Source organism: Atractosteus spatula, chromosome 1 (assembly GCF_055471065.1).
Source record: "Atractosteus spatula isolate fAtrSpa1 chromosome 1, fAtrSpa1.hap1, whole genome shotgun sequence".
In the NCBI taxonomy this organism is placed as follows: Eukaryota; Metazoa; Chordata; class Actinopteri; order Semionotiformes; family Lepisosteidae; genus Atractosteus; species Atractosteus spatula.
The window spans coordinates 74,781,742-74,802,284 of NC_142706.1; positions in this window are offsets into that span (position 1 = coordinate 74,781,742).

A 20,543-nucleotide genomic window follows, 5' to 3' on the forward strand; every position below is an offset into this window, starting at 1 on the left:
TCAGGCCTGACAAAGATGGCTGATCTTAGAAATGAAATTCTCTGAGATTGATAGTCACAAATATGTGAGCATGTGTCCAAACACATGAGGACAATCCCATTAATGATCAGGAGGATAGATAATCTTTATTTTATATAGAACTTTTCCTAACACATCATCTCAATTTTTCATCTTTAACAACACATTTTACTGTATGACAGAATTTAAGAGGGCTGACTGACTTGCAAGATCTAAAATAGGCTGGGAGATCATTCCACTATCCTGGAGCAGCAGAACAGAAAGCACTGGTCTGTTAGTGATCAGAACCATATATTGGGAACTGAAGAGAGGTCAGAGTCCGAGGAGCACAAATGATGTACAAGTGTACAGGGAGTTGAGAGTTCACTGATATAGTCAGGAGTCAAACTGTTCAAGCCTTTAAAGGTGAGCAGCAGCAACATTCATATTTTAAATCCTATTCTGAAATGAACAGGGAGCCAGTGCAAGGAAGCTTAAACAAGAGAGTTATTTAATGGTGCTCAGAGTCATATAAATGGATTAGAAAAATTGACCGACACCTAATGATTCACCTTGCTTTTTTTCCCCAACACTATCAAACTAAATATTTTAAAGATAATTTTTTATCTTATACAAAATCCCCCACTGATCTACAAATTTGTTTACAAAATAAGAGAAAACTCCTTTTCAAAACATTTTGCCATAAAAGGGCATTTCAAGTAAGCAATCAATTATAATCAATTTGTTATGCAGCAGAACAGGGAGGCAGCATAGCACAATGAGGTCCCTACTCTGGACACTGTAGTCACTACCCTCGACTGAGGTATAGTACTTTGTCTCAATTGCAGTCCACTCAACTAATGTACAGTAAGTGGGGACCAGAATTTCTGGGGTGTAATTTCTGAAATGGGTTAGTAGCCCCTCTGGTGGAGTCAGCCATGTACTCTCTAGTCCACCTAATGCTACAAATCATGAGCTCTGGAATGGACATTAAATGTTTGACAGGGGTACAATATACTGTACCTAAAGGAGAATTCCAGATCATAGTGGACATTGTGACAATGTTTTTACACCATGAATACAAGTAAACCTCTTTGGAACTTGTACTGTGCTGTCAGAACACCTTGTTACTAAACCAAGGTATTTTTTGGATGCTCATGGAGCATTGCTGATACATTTCTCTCTTTCCCTGGAAACATGAATGATTTTAATGACAGTCGTCAGTCAGGGGTGTAATGCGAAAGTGAAATTCAAAATGTTAAGTGCAGAAATATGTGGAAATGTTAGTGAACATGAAAACATTTTGCATGGAAAACCCAAAAACACATAAACACCACCATCCATGACATTTCATGCCAAATACAAAATGAACATTTTTATCATCATGGCGGTGAGCCAAGCTTGCGTGCTTGCTTTTATACTCCTGCACGTATGAGCCCTTACTTTCGGCTCTTTGCCAGTATTGAAGAACAGAGGCAACACCAGACATTAAAACAAATGATATCCCTATTGCCAGTGAGGCACTGATTCATGGCCTGTGTGTCTAATTGCAGTGAAAAGAACACATGTTTCAGTGGTATGATAATTAAAGGGGCAACTTTTGCCAAAGGATAACTTTCAACAGACTATAGACAGATGTTAGAGCTCAGGACATTAATTAATCTTAGCAGCTCAGAACAAACTCATTACCCTTCTTTTAATTTGTTTTCAGATTTCCTTCGTCCAGTCTCATCAGGTTTCGGAATATAGCTCTGCTGGAGAGTGATACGTTTTTCCTGACTTTCTACTCTAACTCAGGAGAGTGAAATGTAATGGAGAGGAAAAGAATATGATTGCAACAGTGGAGTATTCTAACAGGTTAGGGAAATACTGATGTTTAATTAGACAAAATGAACAAAAACTGATGCTTACTAATGTTCAAAATCTTTTAGAGGATGAAGTTACATTTTTGTTAATGAATTGCATTGTTGCAGTATCCTTTTTGTGCAAACACAGCTCTTCAATACAGTAGGTTAAACAGAGAGTCCTGTGATAAATACTCAAACATATATTTGTCTTGAGGTTTTGGAGGATTAACATAGGAAAAAAAGGGAAAATGAGAATTGCTCATTGTGAAATGTATCCCATTAAGAATAATATATATGTTTTTAATCTGTTTTTGTAGAGATGTTTTGCAGAACCACCTGATGTGATGTACTGTCATTTGGATCCATAAGATACCAGCAAATAATCAAGACAGCTGGAGATGGATCTTTTTGTTTAAGCTTTTCACTATTTTATATTTTTGTTTTTGCATTGTAATTCCTCTTTGTATTGCTACTTGAGTTCAATATCATGGAGCAGCATCATAAACAATGTGTATCACACTGCACTGGCAGAAGGTAATGTTTAATATAAATTACAAATGTCAAATGGTTATTTCTTTGAATGGATATGTAAGATGACATCCTGAAAGGCAAGAGAAAAATCATGGGGTGGGTTTCTCTAGAATCACCCAATCACCTTCTCTCATCCCCTACAGGAAACGATGGTATACTTTCTTACTGACCCAGCCTCAAAGCCTAGGGGTTTTTGAATATGCTGTACAGAAGCTGTCCTTTACAGATTGCCTGGCAATGAAAAAACTAGAAATCAAAAGTTAAGACCATGTTAAGAGACCGGGATTCCCAAATCTGAGTTGGAAATTAATTATTATTTTTGTTAATCTACTGAAACCTTCAAAGTCAATTCAATTTGTTAGTGCAGTAGCTGGTAGATCCCAAGTTTATATTCAATATCAACTACAGAGATGGAAGGCGGCATAAAGGACATGTTCTTTATTCAGTGTCAATGAAGGGATTGCTCCATGACCATATATTTGATAAAGTGGTTAGAAAATGGATTGATGAAAGGATTGTTTCACTGTGTAAATTATACTACTGATCTTATTTGCTCTTTTTTTCACCGAGGCATATGCTCATCGTGATTTTTATCATATACTGATATACTGTAATAAATATCCTAAAATGAGCAGACTCTTTCTTCCATTGTTGTTAATTGCTGTTGATTAGAAGAGCAACACCCATTGAGTGCCTGTGCATATATTCTAATTACATATACTTACCACTACCTGAATGACAAAAAATAAGTAGAATCTTCAGATGCCTTTCATTACACTAAAGAAAAACTGTGAATAAAGTGTTTCATATCACAGCATGAGCTCATCTATACCCTTTCCCATTGTTTCATAGCTTAATGATTATCTGTCACCAAATCTAAAATGAACACAACTTTCATGTCCCTTGGGGCTAAAGACAGATAGCTTTGGACTCATCAGTGCTGAATCATCTTTGCAATTCTTCAAGCAAGTGCTTGGACTCACCATCCATAACATTAGTTCCCTCTGTTTCTGAATTATCTGTTACATGAAATAATAGCCTCCACAAACAAAATCACAAATGATCTTCCTTGGTGCACAGCATGGATAATAATGTTCTCCCTATGTAATCAAGAAACAATATCCTAATAGCAATTACATTTTCACTTATGCAAAAACAACAATGATATCAACCACTGGTGTTTTTGTAAAAGTCTCTTGAGTTGTTACTGAACACTTTTAGCAAGTTGTAAAGAGTGAAATTTGAGCTAACAATTTCAAAATGTGCAAAGAGCATTTGAACTGTGACCCTTTTATGGTATGTTACTAGACTACCTTTAGCCCTTGTTTTTTTTAATGATAAAATGATATCGTTTTACCCTTTTTATCAACTACATACAGAATCAATTTCACAGCAGAAGTTTCCCTGTGCTCAGTTTCTGAATGATTACATTAAAATGTATACTGTATGTACAGTAGATATAAATACCCTAACCAAATAAGTGGGAAATCACACTGTGGACTTCAGAATACAATAGATGAACAAGGATATTATTAAGATTTTTGATCTTCTTCAGAGTTAGTGTGAAATAATTATGGAAGTGCACTCTCACATACTGTACTGTACATTTAGCCATCTGTAGACTTCATATCAACTTCACTAGGGACAACAACATCCAAGGACTGAATGCTTTGTAAATGCTTGGAATAGATAGTGAGAAAAGTTTGGCTTTGGTTGAAATTTGTTTGGTTAAAGGAGAGTCTCCAGGCCACAGGACAAGGAGGCTTGAACCTCATTCAGACTGAGTGAACTAAGGGGCAGCTGCAACGTGGAGACAGGGTGGAGGAGAGATGCTGGAGATACATTCAAAAGGGAGGCATTTGAGTTGAGTACAGTATATGTTGCTAGTTTGGTGCTGGTGACTTGGTGCAGCTGTGTGAGATTGTCTTGCTGTTGCTATCCCTCCCGAACTGCAGTTCATAACTTCCACATGTTGTATAGTTATTCAAGACAATATCGAATTAAGAGACCTCCAAGAAAAATCAGACAGCTGGTGGCACTCAAGAATGTCCAAAATAATGCCTCCTTATGTTGACTAGGTACACTGCTGCAATATCCTATGGGAGAGAAATTAAACTAACATGCTAACTTCTGAGTCATTACAGACTGAGTCATGGCTCCGGTCATAAGAATAGGGGTGTTAACCCCAGTGTCCTGGCTAAACTCCACTCTGGACTTGCTCAGTCAGCCCACTTTTAAGCTCCCCCTTACTTCAATCTCCTATGCAGTGGGGCTATTGGTGCAGAATGACTACTGCACCTCACCCAGGTGTGGGCTGCACTTCATTAATGGATAATGGATGAATTGGTCCCACATGTAGAACACTTTTCAGTTCCTTTGGGAGTGCCATATACAGTACATGCAAGCAATTAATAATTAGCAGTAGTAGTCTTGAATTCTGAAAGCTTTTAACCATGCAACGGGATCGAAATTAACAGCGCTGTCAAGAAAATAAGATGTAGGCGTAATCAAAATTAACTGACAGTCAAATGCTTTTGTCAGAAGAATGTTCATTATTCTGCTGTGTATTTTTAATTGCTATGATTAATGAGCTGTTTGCTAAAGGTGTTGAGCTGACACATTGGAAGATGAATAGCCACCATTTATGGGTAAGTGTGGCCAAGTTCTCTGCCAAAACCCTCTTCACCCATCATCAAGAAATGTTTCAATATTTAGGAATCTAAGTAAACTAAACCCAGCATGACTGTCACAACTCTTTGACTTTCTGATCAGTAAACAATATTGTATCAGTATGTCTGTGACAGATAGTGATGGTATAGTATACCGTATATCTATACAGTACCTCTTGCATCAACTAATGCTCAATTATAGGCAATATACAGTAAAAAATAACTAAATCTGCAACTCTCTTTTGAATACATTTAATTATTATGGAGAAAATCACATTGATGTATTGTTTACTGATCCTGTGTGTTTGCCTGTGTAAATTGATAAAATAAAAACACAGTTTTATTTTCCTAGCCCTTAGGATGTTTGGGAAGTCATCCTAATCTCATTAACTGTGAATTTGTATATTCTAGCTGGGTAATATGAATGAGCTAGAGAGAATTCATGTAAGGCTTACTGTTGCTAAAGCAAAAAGGAAGAAGATAGAAAACTCAGGAGGAAAGCTCAAGCCATTGAATTGATAATTTAGTCAGCAAGACAGCTAACAGAATAATGTAAATATCTGATGATTTTCTTAAAAACCCATCTGAAGTAAAATCCTTTTTGTTCTAAATGGATTGTGAAACGACTATATCTGTAACAGCATAAAATTGTTAGACATGTTAGTTATCTTGGTAAAAGTATTCAACTCAATAATGTAGGAATCGTGTATCCAACACATACTGTAAATGGCCAGACTTATTTTTTTCAAACCTTTCCGAAATTTAATTATCCAATATTTAGAAACAAACATTAATTGCATGTTGAAGTTTGCATTGTAAGTAGGAAGTTAAACATTTACTCTCTATCCGCAAAAACACAAGTCTGCAAAGCTTTTAAAAAATACTAAGTAATCTGATTTCTTCTTTCTGTTCACTTAAAACCATGTGTCTTTTTTTGCTCAGCCATTTCAACAAAGAATAACATGGAACAGAATAGGTTTACACGGTAAGTTAAGAAGCCAGTTTTTGGCCAACTTCCACAGAAATATATGTCTTATTTTCAAAGTATAGCAATACAGGATTAACTTATAGTGTGAAAATGTTAGTCAATAACTAATAGGACCGTTCAGATTAGATGCTCATGCACTGAAGCATGTACAAGTATTTTCTCTGCTATTAATTGAGAATGCTTGTGGTTTTATTGTATTTAGCTATAACTTTATATTTATACAATAGACACAGTATCTACAGTATGTGTCCTAGCTCTGATTTACAAGTGCTCCCGCTATCTGCATTGGAGATCTCTAGACCTGTGCAATACCATTAGCACAATATTCATAGAGTGCTTTCACAATGTTTGTGTGCTTCCCTAAGACTACTTTGTTTCATAGAGAGTAGAATAGTAATGTCTTTCCAGGGGATGTACATTTGTAGCAGATATAACAAATCTCACATGATGCATCTGCTGAAGATATTTTTATCGTAATTAAACTAGAGGAAAATAACTTTTCTTGCATAGAATAATTTAAAAACTCTATATTATTTTACATATTTTCATCTTTTTGGAGGAATTCACAAAGAGAGGAAAGACACTAGAACTGATAGCCTTTGGGATCTCTTCAAAAAATGCTGTAAACATTCTTAGAAGTGCAGATTATCTAATTATTAAATTAAGACATCAACCTTTCACAGCTGATGTTACAAAAGGAAAACCTCTTCTCTAGAATTCCAAGAAAATGCTTTTATATTTGCTTTGGGAAAATGCTCTTCTTATTTTGTGAGCTGTTTTACAAAAATGACACAAGCTATACAGTCGTTACCAAAGCACTCCTATTCCATATTGCTGCTCTCTGCTCTAATACTTCTGCCTGTGTTGCTGATTGCCAGGTCACGGACTGTAAAAAAGCCATATTGCTTTAACCTTGAATCACAGGTATTAAACATCTTCAAATCAGCCTTAATTAGCTGAGAAGATATATTGAATTTAGCAATAAAAGAGAAGTACTGTAGGGCATTGCACTAGATATTAAAAATACTACAATATAATGTTTCATAGTAATGGCTACACATTCTGAGGTAATATTTTGGAATTAAAGAGTCACAGGGAACAGGCAACAATACTGCAGCATCATATAAACTTCAAAAATTGTGTCTGGACAAAATATTGTGTTTATCTCATTGCAAATAAACATAATGGCGTTATGACATTTGGAAAGTACTGTATAGTAATTTAGAGCAGTTCACTCTGTTTACATTGATTCCTTTTCATAATATTTTTTCAGGTGTAGTACTAATGTATAATATATTAGAGGAAACATACAGACAATAAGAAACAAGATTAGCAATCTCAGCTTTTTTTTGTTCTCTTTCTTATATTACACCTGTGCAGAAAAACCTTCACAGCACTTCTCCCCAACACACTGAGAAATACCTTATATTTTGCTTTACAGAGAATTACTTTTATGTATTTAAGGAAGTTTTTATTTTGTTATTTTTCCAGACTAGGCAAGAATTCTTCCTGAAAATGAGCATAACCAATGCTTGAGATGCATCTTATAAACTAATTTTAGAGTCAGATAAACATTTTGTAACTTAAGCAAATGTCACTGATTTCCCTTCTGCAATGTCACTCTGAATGTGTCAGATCTCAGAAGATACTGTAAGTGGGGTCTGGTCAGTTCTAGGTTTAAATACCTCTGTGGAAAATCAGTTTTTTTTTGTGGAGCAGTAGGTGGTGCTCTGTAGACCAGACTTTCCAAGCCATAATATTTCAAAGAGTAGGGTGTGAACCCAGGTGTCCTGGGTAGGTTTCACTCTAGGATTGCTCAATCTGATCGCCCTGAAGTTCCTCCTTCTGGGCTGGTGGGAGCACTTTAGCAGTGGATGAAATAGTTCTAATATGTAAAGTGACTGGAATTCCTTGGCATGAAAAACATGATGTAAATGTACGTAATTATCATTCATATATCATTATATCATTAGCAGGAACCTCAGAGACTGCAGGAAGACTTGGCAAATAATTTTGAATTAGGCAGGTTTGGACTATCAATATCAGAACATCAGTCACCTTTATACTGTATACCTGTATCAAGACACATAGTGAAGATTTGATTATCACCGATTTTCGTTTCCAGTGCATTCTGTCCACTTAAAATTAATGCAATATCATTGCTCCCGCTAAGCATTATCATGTCAATCACTAGGTCCGAATAATTTAAAATATATTGTTGAAATGTATGATAGAATGGGCCACTTTCATTTTGTACTTTACAAAACTAAGGTTAGCTTCTTAAATCACTACCAAAATCTGTCCATGTTTAACTGCTTTGTAAATGACTCACATTAATCATCTTGAGAAAGGATAAAGAACAGTTGGGGGATGCTTCAGAACATTTAAGGAAAGTGCATTTGCCTTTTTTCTAAGCTCTGCGAAAACAGTTGTTGGACTGATAACCTGCTGGAGAGTTACTTCAAAAGGATATGAAGTTCAGAAATTAAAAAAAGAGCTTACAAAATTTAATGTCTTCAAAATGTGGTTGGAGGGATTTAGGGTTTTGAAATAGTAGCAGTATTATTGCAAGACCAATTTCTCCAACATTTAATAAATCTTCAGTGACAGAAAAAACTGTGTTGAAAACCCCAGTACATATATATACATTATATACAGTATACAGTACAATCCTCCAAGGATAATGAAACTCTTGGGGTTTCAGACAAACAACAGAAAAAGTGATACGTTTTGGAAACTTCACGTCTTTGCACATTAGTCAGATTGTCATACCAAGTCACTGTTCCAGACCACCTTGTCCTGCTATGTAGAGAGACTGAAAATGCTGACCTAATTTGCTCAGTTAAGTCTTTAGAACCATATGATCTTTAAGACCACAGTGCTTTGTTAGGCTCATAACCTAAACATGTAAGGCAGAGTTTATGTTTAATAGATCACTGTAGCAGTGATGTTAGTAACATTCACCAGTAATAAGCTGCAGTGATCTCATTTACATACACACTTCACTTTGGCTTTTAAACAAATTAAAGGTCTCTTGTCAAGCTCATTTTTCATTGTGATAGGAATAACCATTTCCCCTGTCTGTGTTTAAATATGAAAATGTATCAACATGTGTACACTAGGATTGCTGGGCACAACTGCCAAAGGAAAAACAGGGATGTGCATGATAGATGCTTATGACCTGAATTTGGATAAAGGCGGTATTTATATCACTGTCATTTGAATTTGTTTAATTTGTCTCTAGTTGCATATTCTATTCTACTGCCATTGATAAAAAAACAGATTTCTTTGTAAAACAAAGCTTCAGAAGTAAAAACAAAGGTCACATTTTTAAGATAATTAAGAAATATTCAGCAAAACTAAAAGAGATTTTAAGTAATTATATTAATACAATATACGCACAGCATGTACATATGTACTGCATATGTAGAATTTCCAATAGCAAGGCCCAAATACAAAATTTCTTTTTTTTTTGCCATTTTGTTTAAGCTAATATTTAATTTGGATTTTCTACTAGAAAATTTAGCTTTATAACTTTATGAAAATGCAGAGGAACATATTATATTAATGACACAAAACCTGACAGTGAGCCAATTAGATATGATTGATAAAGGTGATGGGTCATCCACTACAGCACTTTATACTGGCCGCTCTTCTATATTTTAATGAGTGGGTTTGACTTGTGGTGATCCAGATTTTTATCAACGTTTATTAAAGATTATTAAATTATCTGTTTGGCTACTTCCACTATTCTGTATTATTATCAATTAAAGTTGTAATAAAAGTAGAATAGGACAGTGGAGTCTCTCAGTAGGTTATTAATGCACATAACATACAGTACAATATATTGAAACTTCTGATTATGTTTAAGATGCACAAGACTTTTGCACAACAATGTATATATTCAGAATTCTTAAAGAAAGATAGGAGAGTGTGTTCCGATGCACATCTGTATAAGTTTAGTCTGCACACATATTTAGAAATAAATCAGAAATTCCCAAAGAAAATATTTAGAGGTATCCTGTAAAACCTGTAGGGAAATCTTAAAGTCAGTAACAAACATTTCCATATGCATGCCTTTTCCTTATTGTAAATTCAAACCAGATTAGAAAGAATCAAATATATAGATGTGTGATTCAGTCACATAAATGCTGCATTAATTAACATCCTCTTTTATTTTTGTAACATTGCTATTCCATATGCCCTTCACGATACAAGCTTCAACTGCATTAATCTATGAAACCCATTAAAGGCTCTTTTTTTGACCTATCCCCTTCAGTCTTAAGTTATAAATCCTGTACATCATGGCTGTTCTTAGCCAGAGGCATCTTCAGTAATCAACAGAAACCTGTAATGAAGTACTGGGTTTATAATTTACAGATTGGCATATGAAGTGGAATTGTGTTATAATCCATGTCAATATCAATAAATGAAATGTCATCTTGGTGAGGTACTAATGAAGTCTTAACTTGCAGAACAGCACAATTTCAAAATGTCTTTTGTTATTATGATTAAATACAAGGGCTCCGTGTAATTTTAATTCCTACAACAGAAGTCTTTATTCACCATTGTGCATAGTGTGTGTGTTCTGCACAAGTGAGTGTGAGAGACAGATGAATGAGACCCACCGATATGCCTATTTCCAACTGTATTAATGCGGTCAGTGGATGTTTCCAAGACAGGAAAGAAGGAGGTCAAAGTTCATTGAGAGCAATCACAGACTGGACCACTGTGCTGTTTGCTCTGGCACTGTGGTATGACCAACCTCTTATCACCCCTTCCAACACCAGATATCAGAGTACCACTTAGTTTCTTTTTTTAGTTCTATGTCAAAGTTTATTATGATTTAAGATTTTCTATTTCTTTTTTGAAGGGGTAGAAAGAGAGTACTGTATGTACGTTTGGACAACATAGTCTCTGATACATGCATTTTTATGAGCTGCCACCATGGCATCTCAAAAAATGGAAATATACTCGTATGTTGTCATTATGTGCATGTTAGCATACTTTTTGCACATGCTTTATAAAGCAAAGATTAGGAGAGAAAGTGAAGAGAAAAGAAAGACAATAGCAAATATGAATGAATGAATAAGCCAGCGTTTCCAAAGCCCTGGAGAAGCATTGCATTTTGTGGTTGTTGCTCTAGCCAGGTTCATAATTACAGGCTAATTGAGTTCAGCTTTCTATTTGTTTATTTGTAAATTTGCTTCCAGCTCTTTAAAGGTCAAGTGGGATTCGTAATCAACCCTGTCAGAATTTCTGAGTTTCAGAGTCACCCTCATTCAGGTTTGCTGAATGAAATGTAACCAGTTAGACCACTGCAGAAGGAAAAAAAACATGCATTTTTCTGGGAGTATCTAATAAAGCAATATTCCCACCATTAATATCAAGAAGATATTCTTGGAAATGGTACAGTACCTTTGAAGTAGAGTGTTGCGGCCCTCAGAACTGAGGAGAAACCAAGAAATAGATTTAAAAAGATCTGAAAAAGCAAGTACTGTGGATCAATTAAGCCATTAATTAGCATTGGAGAAGAAGAGCTTCACTGGAACACAGTGTTCCTCCTGTTTCACCAGACAGGTGGAAGAATTTTAATAAAACCAATCCAATCACACCTGGCCCTTCATGTTTGTAAAGACTGATAAAGGTTTCATGAGCATAAATAAGGTCAAGTAATAGTTTGTATCATGACTTCTCAAAACACTTTACACGTTCTCTAAATAAGAGCCACTGTACCTGGAAATGCTGGCATTGAGTCACTTACATTGGATTTTTCAAGTTGGGTGTTTTTTGGGGGGGGGCTTTGTTTTTTTCTGTTGCCAGATATCATCAGAAACAACAAAATAAAAAAAATCATTGGACTTCAGTGATTCATAACATGTTTATTTTCAGCATCATGGGGGAGGGGGGGGATGGTAGCTGGAAACCATTCAAGGGACAGAAGCTCTTATACAGTATCTAGGGGACAAAAAATTGACATGTGGATAAAAATTGATTCTGCTATTCTTTGAACAAATTCCTGTTTCTGCCCCAACTGCCCCAAAAGTTCTCAATGTTCTTCATACACATGAGCCAAGTGCTGTATTCCCCACACTTGGAAGAAGACTACAGATGCAGTTGTAATGCAATCAAGGTATTTGGTAGTCCTGTTATATCACAGGTTCCCAGCAGATACACAATGATGTACAGTATGTCAATACTATAGAAATTTAGATCAGACAATCTACGTTCCCAAGTGTACAAGTTGTTATACAGTAGGTGAGTATCACTGAACATTAGCTAAGCCGACATGGGGAGACTTACAGTATTTGTGCTCTCCTCAAGTTTTGTCTAGGGCATGTTTGGCACATCTTCTGCAACTGATCCGCCAGAATTGCTTTTAAAATCTTTCCATAATCTATCATTACAGATAAAAAAAATCAGGATCGGAAAAGACAGCAAGCCTTACATAACCCATGCTTCTAGAATAGTAAAGTCGGACAGCACAGATAAATATTTAATGCAAATCTTTTAATTATTGATAAAACTCTTGTTTCATTATGGGTTTGACCTTAAACAATCTTCTCAGGAAGACTGAGAGCTAAAATTTAATTTGTCTTTTTCTGACAGATAGTGAAGCTTACAAGACAGAGGCAAAATTGGGAAATTTAGTTAAGCATACGTTTATATCTTTGTGGATCTAATTTTCAGTGTAATATTCAAAATTTAACATTATATGACTGACTTACTGGTCTGTTGGTATACAGAAGTAAGTTCACTTAGAACACTGATGTCGTGGGGAAGAAACCCCAAAAGCACCTACATATATGGTTTGAGAAAACTGACCTCCTTTGGAGTCCAGAAAAAAATTCTAGCAATATTTTACAGCTATTTGATCAAAAGTATTTTAACTTTTCCCTTTATCCGTTGGTTCACTTCACTCAGCCAAAAAGAAAAACTGCATTCACAATGTTGGATACCTCAGCTCTAAAATCATTGGTGAGCCTTAAAGACCCCTGGCACAGACTTATGTCCATCAGATCCTGAGGAAGGCCTATGCCATCACTAAAGACCCATCTCATATCGTTCGTCTTTTGAACTTCTGCCTTGAGAAAGATTATTTCCCTGTCCACAGTGCAAGACAAATAAAAGGAAACTGTGCTTTGTGCCAGAGGCCATCAGGCTTACAAACAATGAATGCAAATATGTTTTATCACAATGAACTCTATTGAATAGAGCCTCCTCTACAAATGTGCATGTACAGTACTTTAATACCTTCTTAAATATTGCATATTTCATAATTATTTTATGGTCTGTTTGCTATTTTTTTTACAGTAAATATATATTTTTTCTTAGTAATGTTTTTTTGATTTAGAAAATGTTGTATGTTGCACCACTTGCTGCTTAAATTTACCCCTTGGGGATGAATAAAGTATTTAAATTGATTTGAGTTTAATTGAATTATAAGGGCCAATGAGCTAAATAATAAAGATGAAAGTTCTGTACATAGCATTAAATAATTACGAGTTAGTGTAAAATAAAGGGAGATATTTTGGCTACAAAATTGCCTTTGTTTATTCAAGCATAGCAGATGAACCTCAGACAAAACATTTATTTGATTAACAGGGGTCAAAGTTTTATTAAAGAACCTGTGTGTCACGATCGTTACTCCTCCTCTTAAGGGCGCTCCAGCCCTTTCTCGTTCTGTCCCATTCCCCACACCTGTTCCTTATTCCAGTCCCTCTTTAGTTCCACCTTTAAAGCCAGACGCAGGCGTTTGCCCGAGGCTTCTCATTGGTTTCCGCATCGTGAGAGCCCGGGGTCCTGCCGCGTCTGGCTCCGTCATGGTTTTAGTTTCCTGTTCCTGATTCCCTGCCCCGCCGGTCCCGACCCGGTTCTGGTTTTAACTTCGGATGGATCCCCTGGTCTTGGACTAAACCTCCCGTCTTGGATTCCCCCTCTGGATTTACCCTTGGATTGTTCGCCCTGGATTCACTCCCCCTGAACACCAGCACTGCACGCCACGCCCCCCTGTCTCCTGACCGACTCCTGCATGATATTTTTCCCTATTGTTTCTTCACCTTTCGGATCGTGTCGTCCGCATAGGGCCCGGAAAGAACTGTTCCGTGACACTGTGAAGAAACAAAAACTCAGACATGGAGAAGTTTAAGTCTATTGAATTGGGTGGGATGCAGAAAACAGAGTTGGCTGACAAAGAACTCACTTATCCTAATGTATTTCAACATCTTCTTCATCTATTTCAATGCTAGGTTTTCACATATTTTATTTTTTCATATACAGTACACTGTTCAATCTGAGGTGTATTTATAACAAGTACAAAACATTGAACATTCCCTTTTTTTTGCATCAATTTTTACTGATAGACAAGCTGTTTTTTCTCCATTTTATTGCTGCTTGAGAGAAAAAAATGTTATCATTACAGTGTTGTCTACTGTATATCAAGGATTTATAGTATGATCTGTACTATAAGGCTTAAATATAACGGAATGAAACAATTAGTGAATAGTACTAGTAGTCTGACAGAACAAACTGGAAAAATCGCACTCCTATACAGACGAAAATACAGCAATACAATACATTTATAGAATTAGTCAATAGAGGAGAATAGCAAGAAGGACTGTATCTGAGAAAAAAAGAATAAAACATATTCAAGCAATACCTTTCATGTAAATACTTGGGGAAGTCATGATTAAAACTGTATGAAACCCATAGAATGTACTTGAGCTGAACTCTACCAGGAGGAGAAAGTAGGATTAAAAAAAAAATCTGCTTCAAATAGAAGGCATGCTATAATTTCTGTAGTTGTAGTTTGGTTAAATTCATATAATTCATGAGACAATGAATATAAAGGGTAGCATATGAAGAGATAAGAGAGACACCTGGGAAGTGAGATAATAATATCATTTCTTGTTTTTGTATTTTTGCAAACTATGCAGCCCAATGTCTTGAAGTTAGCTTTGCACCCAAATATATAAAGATGCTGCCTGTCCTTGGTCAGTAAGATAAAGGGCATGTATTTGGTAAGCTGGCTGTACGCCCAGAACGTGAAAAGAACTAACTGTTGTCTAGTCTGCAACTTAGATATAATTAATTGACGTGTTGTTCTCTTATCATTTGTTTAGAATGTGTCATAGTAACTGGTTTTGTTTTAAGGTATAAAGGACCATCTTCAGCTACTTATTTTTAAGCCTGGTGGTTACAAGCCAGACTTCCATATGCATATGTAATAAAGAGACTTCTGCTTCACAGACACCTGAACTTTGTCATTTGCATGACACAACACATACTTAATACATTGACATTAACATGCCTGGCTGGGGAAATGATCAGCACTGTCACAACCCTTCCTACTAATAAGGAATGAGCTATGGAGGCAGCTGCAATAGTGAAGCTGTGGTGGAAAGAGTGTTGCTAGAAAAGATGTGTACGGCGTGTGTGTAACCAGGGAGTATTTACATGTAGGAGGAATGAAGTGAGAAGTGATACATTAGATATTTTCCCAAGCTTCTATTAAGTAAACACCATTTTTCACATTCAAAATAGTAAATTATTTGTTAACTTCATCAACAGACTTTAGTACTACCAGAAATGAGAACACTGGAAATGCAATGGTTGTGTTGGGAAAAAAAACAGCTTCCTTTATAAATGCATGCAGGTGCCAAATTATATGTGCTAGAATTGTATTAACATTATTCTGAAGTGACCAATATAAACAGTGAAAATACATCAGATACTCTCCTGTCATTTAATTAAAAAAGTGCTTTGTGTTGAATTCTTAACCAACTAGCACTCTTCAGTCAATCCTTTCTTTAGATACAACTTGCACTGACCTTTAACACTTTGAAAATCTTTTTTTCCATTATAATTCACTGTATAATGCCATACCAAAAAGATTAATCTTTTAATGTGCAGCACATATCCACAATTACCAAAAAGAATATTAAACAATCAGAGAGCAATGCAAATTTCCACATAACGCTAATGAAATTGTAAGAGAAAACTCATTGTTGCAGGAGATTGAATAAGACTGGGAGCACATAGAAAACAACATTAATGTTTAGCCCATAAATGATTTTAGGCATCATCACATTTCAGTTATTCATTCAATGCATCCAATTACCATCTTTCTGTTTAGAATACTTTCATTATTAACAGTTAAATGCTATTATATTTTAAATCCTCATGGTACATAAGCTCAGGAATAGCTTGCACGCTCAGCTTTGACAGAAATATTTTGCTTGTCTTATATATACAGTAAATGCATCTAAATTACAGTACTGCGCTTGAATGCAAAAGCTGCACTGCTACTGAAAAATAAAGGTACATGCAATTGACTATGCACAGCCTTTTGGATAAATGAAAGGTAAAGCACATAACACAATGTCCTTCAAAACTTCTGGACTTGCTTTGATTAACTTTTGAGCAAGGTTTTAATTCAGGACACCAGTGCACACATGTGAATATGTGTAAGCAATAATGAATGGCAGGTGTAAACTAATGCAACATTAATTTTTAAACAGGAGCTCAGGAGAAAATCAAATTCCAATCTCGCACTTCCACGTCCATATAAGCTCCCTCATGTTTAACTCTTAGGAGCCAGGACTGGAGTCCTGCCTCTTCTACCTCAACCCTCCACCGAAAACAAGGGTCTCTGCTTTGTCTTGCATCGGTGCTTGTCTTTAAATTCTTCAGATGTTGTCAAGCCTTCCATAAACTCTTTAAAACTGTGGCAGATTCCTCCTCCTTTTCCCTTCTTTTCCTAATCCTCCTTGCTTTGCTCTCCCTTCTTCCCCCTGTTATTCTATACATTACTGGTTGTGTGTCTGTACCTACAGCCAACGTCAGTATACAATATGTTTTTTTTGTTTCTCCTTTCTTCCCCATCCTTTGTTTTTACTGTCCCTGTAGGAGTCTCCATTAGCTGAATCCCATCCCATCCTATCCCATCCCCAGTGTCAGTGTAACGGTTGCGGGGTTAGGCTCCCATGGAAAGTGTAGTTAAGACCGTATGCAAGGCGGCAAATCCGGAAAGGAACTGGAGGCAAACTTCAGGGAAGACTCAAGGTTTATTGATGCTCACCATGGTAAAAGGGAAGTCCGTGAATCAGTGAAGGGAAGTAATCCAAAAGTAACCAAGTCTAGGCGGGTCCAAAGAGGGAGTCGGGAATCAGTCCATTGATCCAATACCAGGGGATCCATCCAGAAACAGAGAGGAATGAAGACACACCGGAAACAGGAACAAGGGAGAACAGGGCTTGGCTCCATGCCCTGGGCTCAGATGGTCAGGGTGGCTTTAACAGGGCCTGTGCCCTCAAACTTCCCCTGAAGCCTGGTAGTAGGTGGGCCATCAGGCAACCATCTTCCAAAGCTGAGCCCCGAAGGCAGGGAGGAGTAAACTTAAATAGGGGATCTAAACTAGACACACCAGGACGTAACGTGGGTAATAATTAAAAGGACTAACATGAGAGGACAGGAATGCCCCCTCCCATTAGCCCTCCCCTCCCTTTTGGTTGGTGTCCAACCGGTGCAGTATCAGCTTGTCAGCTCTTCTTCCTACTAAAGTTTCCAGCTACATATGTAGCTGATGTTTATTCTTCTTTTATGGTTTCCACTTGGAATATATCCTCATCTATACAGTCTAGCAAACATTAGCAAGCTGTAACTTTCTTCCTACTTCTGTGTCATGCTACTCTTCTGGTTAGCCGAAGCATCTTCCTCTGCCTGCCAGAGAGTTCCAATCTCTGCTAGTCAGTCTTTCTAGTGCCGCTAGCTGCTAGTGCTACCATCTGTCTACTGATTCATGTTATGTCAAACGTATCATATGCACTTCTCATTCACCATCAGTGTTCTCCTGAAATACTGTTCATCTGGCTCTGTCAAACTTGCTCAAGCCTGGATCATACAGTACATACTTCTTATGCATTACATGTTACAGGCACCGTTCTGTGCTCTTGACTTGCTCTTACCTTGGTGTTCAAAATCTGTGTTGGTGTGTTAAGGATTATTTTCATGGGGAAGTGACAGCAGTAACCTCTGACAAGCACTCTTAGAAAAGTGAGTTAAAGACAAAGTATTAAATACACTATCCCTTCATAGCTGTCATCTTGTTTCATCATTAGAACTTGACCGAACTACTGAAATTGTAAGTAAGTAATAGTAAGTAAGCTGAAAATAAATAGTTAATTAACTGCTTCCATTTCCTTAACAAAACCTGAGATGGCTACATTATTTACAATCAGATGATGAGTTCTAGTGTGTAAGGAAAAATAAACAACTAAAAGGATGTAACCCCGCTTAAGTCCGACAAATTGTCAGTGATATCACACTATGATCTTTCAGCTTTATATTAATAAGGTCTTTGGGAACTATAATGTGGACGATGTGTGGTGTCAGAAGAGAACAAATCCATTCGATAGTGACCCACAACTGGCCAGCAGGCCATCCGAAGCAAACACAGGTCAAAGGAGTGCATATTGCAAATGATGGAATGACTGTCAGTTTAGCATTAGATATCAGTCGGCCTCTGGTCCACCCACCTGTTTCTCAGCACCGGTGTCCATTGATACCAGTTAACAGGAGACTTGGATCACCTAGAGGTAACAGAGATTATAGATGTGGGGCTGCACATTGGTGGTGGTGGAGGGGAGTCCCCATGACCTGTAAAGCGCTTTGAGTGGAGTGTCCAGAAAGTGTAAGCAACAATTATTAATTACTATTATTAATTACCATCTCACCGCTCCAGGCGATTCAGGAATGTTTAAAGGCAGCTCAAATTCTGCTCTGTGCTCTGGTATAGAGCTCAGCTCTGACTGAAGCTCTATTCCCTGGCTTTGTTCCCATGTTCTTGCTTGAGCTTTGCCCTGATCACATCTCTGTGATCTGCCCTTTGTGCCTTCACTGTGTCTCTCCAGCATTGACCCATGCTTGCTTTTGACCTTGGATTTGGACTGTTTTTGTCTACTTCACTTTTAAAACTGTTTCCTCAGCCTGCAGCACTCTTCTGTGCGCACAGCCAGGGTGAACATGACAATGGCATTACAAATAATTATGGAGAAAGAGACTCATTTTCAGCTTGCAGGATCCAATTCTAATGCCAAGTAGGAAATAATAAATAAATGACCAGAAAATCGCCCGTTTCAGCAGCTTCTTTAGCTGTTTAGAAAGAAATGTAACCACAGTGGAACAACTATGCCTTTTTGCAGTCATGTATTTACACACTGCAGCTCAAGTCTAAAAACAAGACATATCTAACATAACCTTCATCATCATCCCACATTCTAACTCGGTCTCAGGTTCACCAACATTTTAGAAAGCTCAAGGAGATGCTTCCCAGAGGTTCGGTACTATCAGCTTGTATTTTTCCTTTGTTGTCATGGCCAGTTCTTATGATCTTTGCAGGTCATAAGCTCCCCACACCATAGCTAATCCATTCTTATCTTTACATTTGAGTGTTGACAGCATTGTAATATTTACTACATTTGTCTGAAGATACTCACATTAAAATATTAACATGCTGCCTTAGGAGATGATTCGAGTACAACTCGGCTTTGATTACATTTTAGTGTTTGTCCACTTTATTAACCTTTTTTAGTTTATGAATTATTCACTCAATGTTCTTATCTCACAGTATAATACAGAGTGCTATTCCCTTTCTTTAAGAAAAACTCCAAAATCTCCAGCCTATCATAAATCAAATAATGTATCTGCATTTTCCTCCTCTTGTGCAATGTTTTCATTCATTACTCACACAAGGATACTGTATTTCCAGCTGGACTCCTTGAACCCAATATCTAGGTATGGAGTTTAAGAAAGTCTTTTTCCGAGAAGCCTGATTAAGGAAAGACTGTAATTTGTTAAAAATATACTTTGATGGTCTCTCCATCAAAAACGTAAATTTAGAAACCTACAATGTCATTTTTATTTCTAACACATTTACTTAGTCGGTTTTTCTCCAAACATCTAAAGATAAGTAATGTGACATTTCTAAAGTACTGCTGCTATGGTAACTGGGGCTTTTATAAAGCTTATTGAAGCAAATAAAAGATTTCAATGTGTGGGGCAACTGGCTGCATGCCAGGCTCCTAATTTTGAATATAGTTCTCTAGAGAAGTTTAAAATGGTAAAAGAAAAATCCCCATCTAAATGAGGTGTTCTTCAGTGCTTTCATTTAAAGTAGTACATAAAGAACCACACACACTCTCACTGCTTTTAGACATTTCTTATTCTTATTTACTTGAAGTCTTTGGCTGTGGTCCTATACCTTGACATCTCATAAGACATGAATGAATGCGTTTAATACCAAGCAAACTTTTAATTTTTGAATATCCTTTGATAAGCCAGAGGGTTTGTCTTTCTTTCTTTCTTTCTTTCTTTTACTAAAGGAACAAACCTTTTTTTGTTATTTGGGGCCTGGTGCTGTCTGAAGCCTACCCTGTTTCAGCCCTTAAGGTCAGTCTTTGATGTTCCTTAACCACTGAGCCTCCTGTAGAAACTTACTGTGAGATCTTTGTT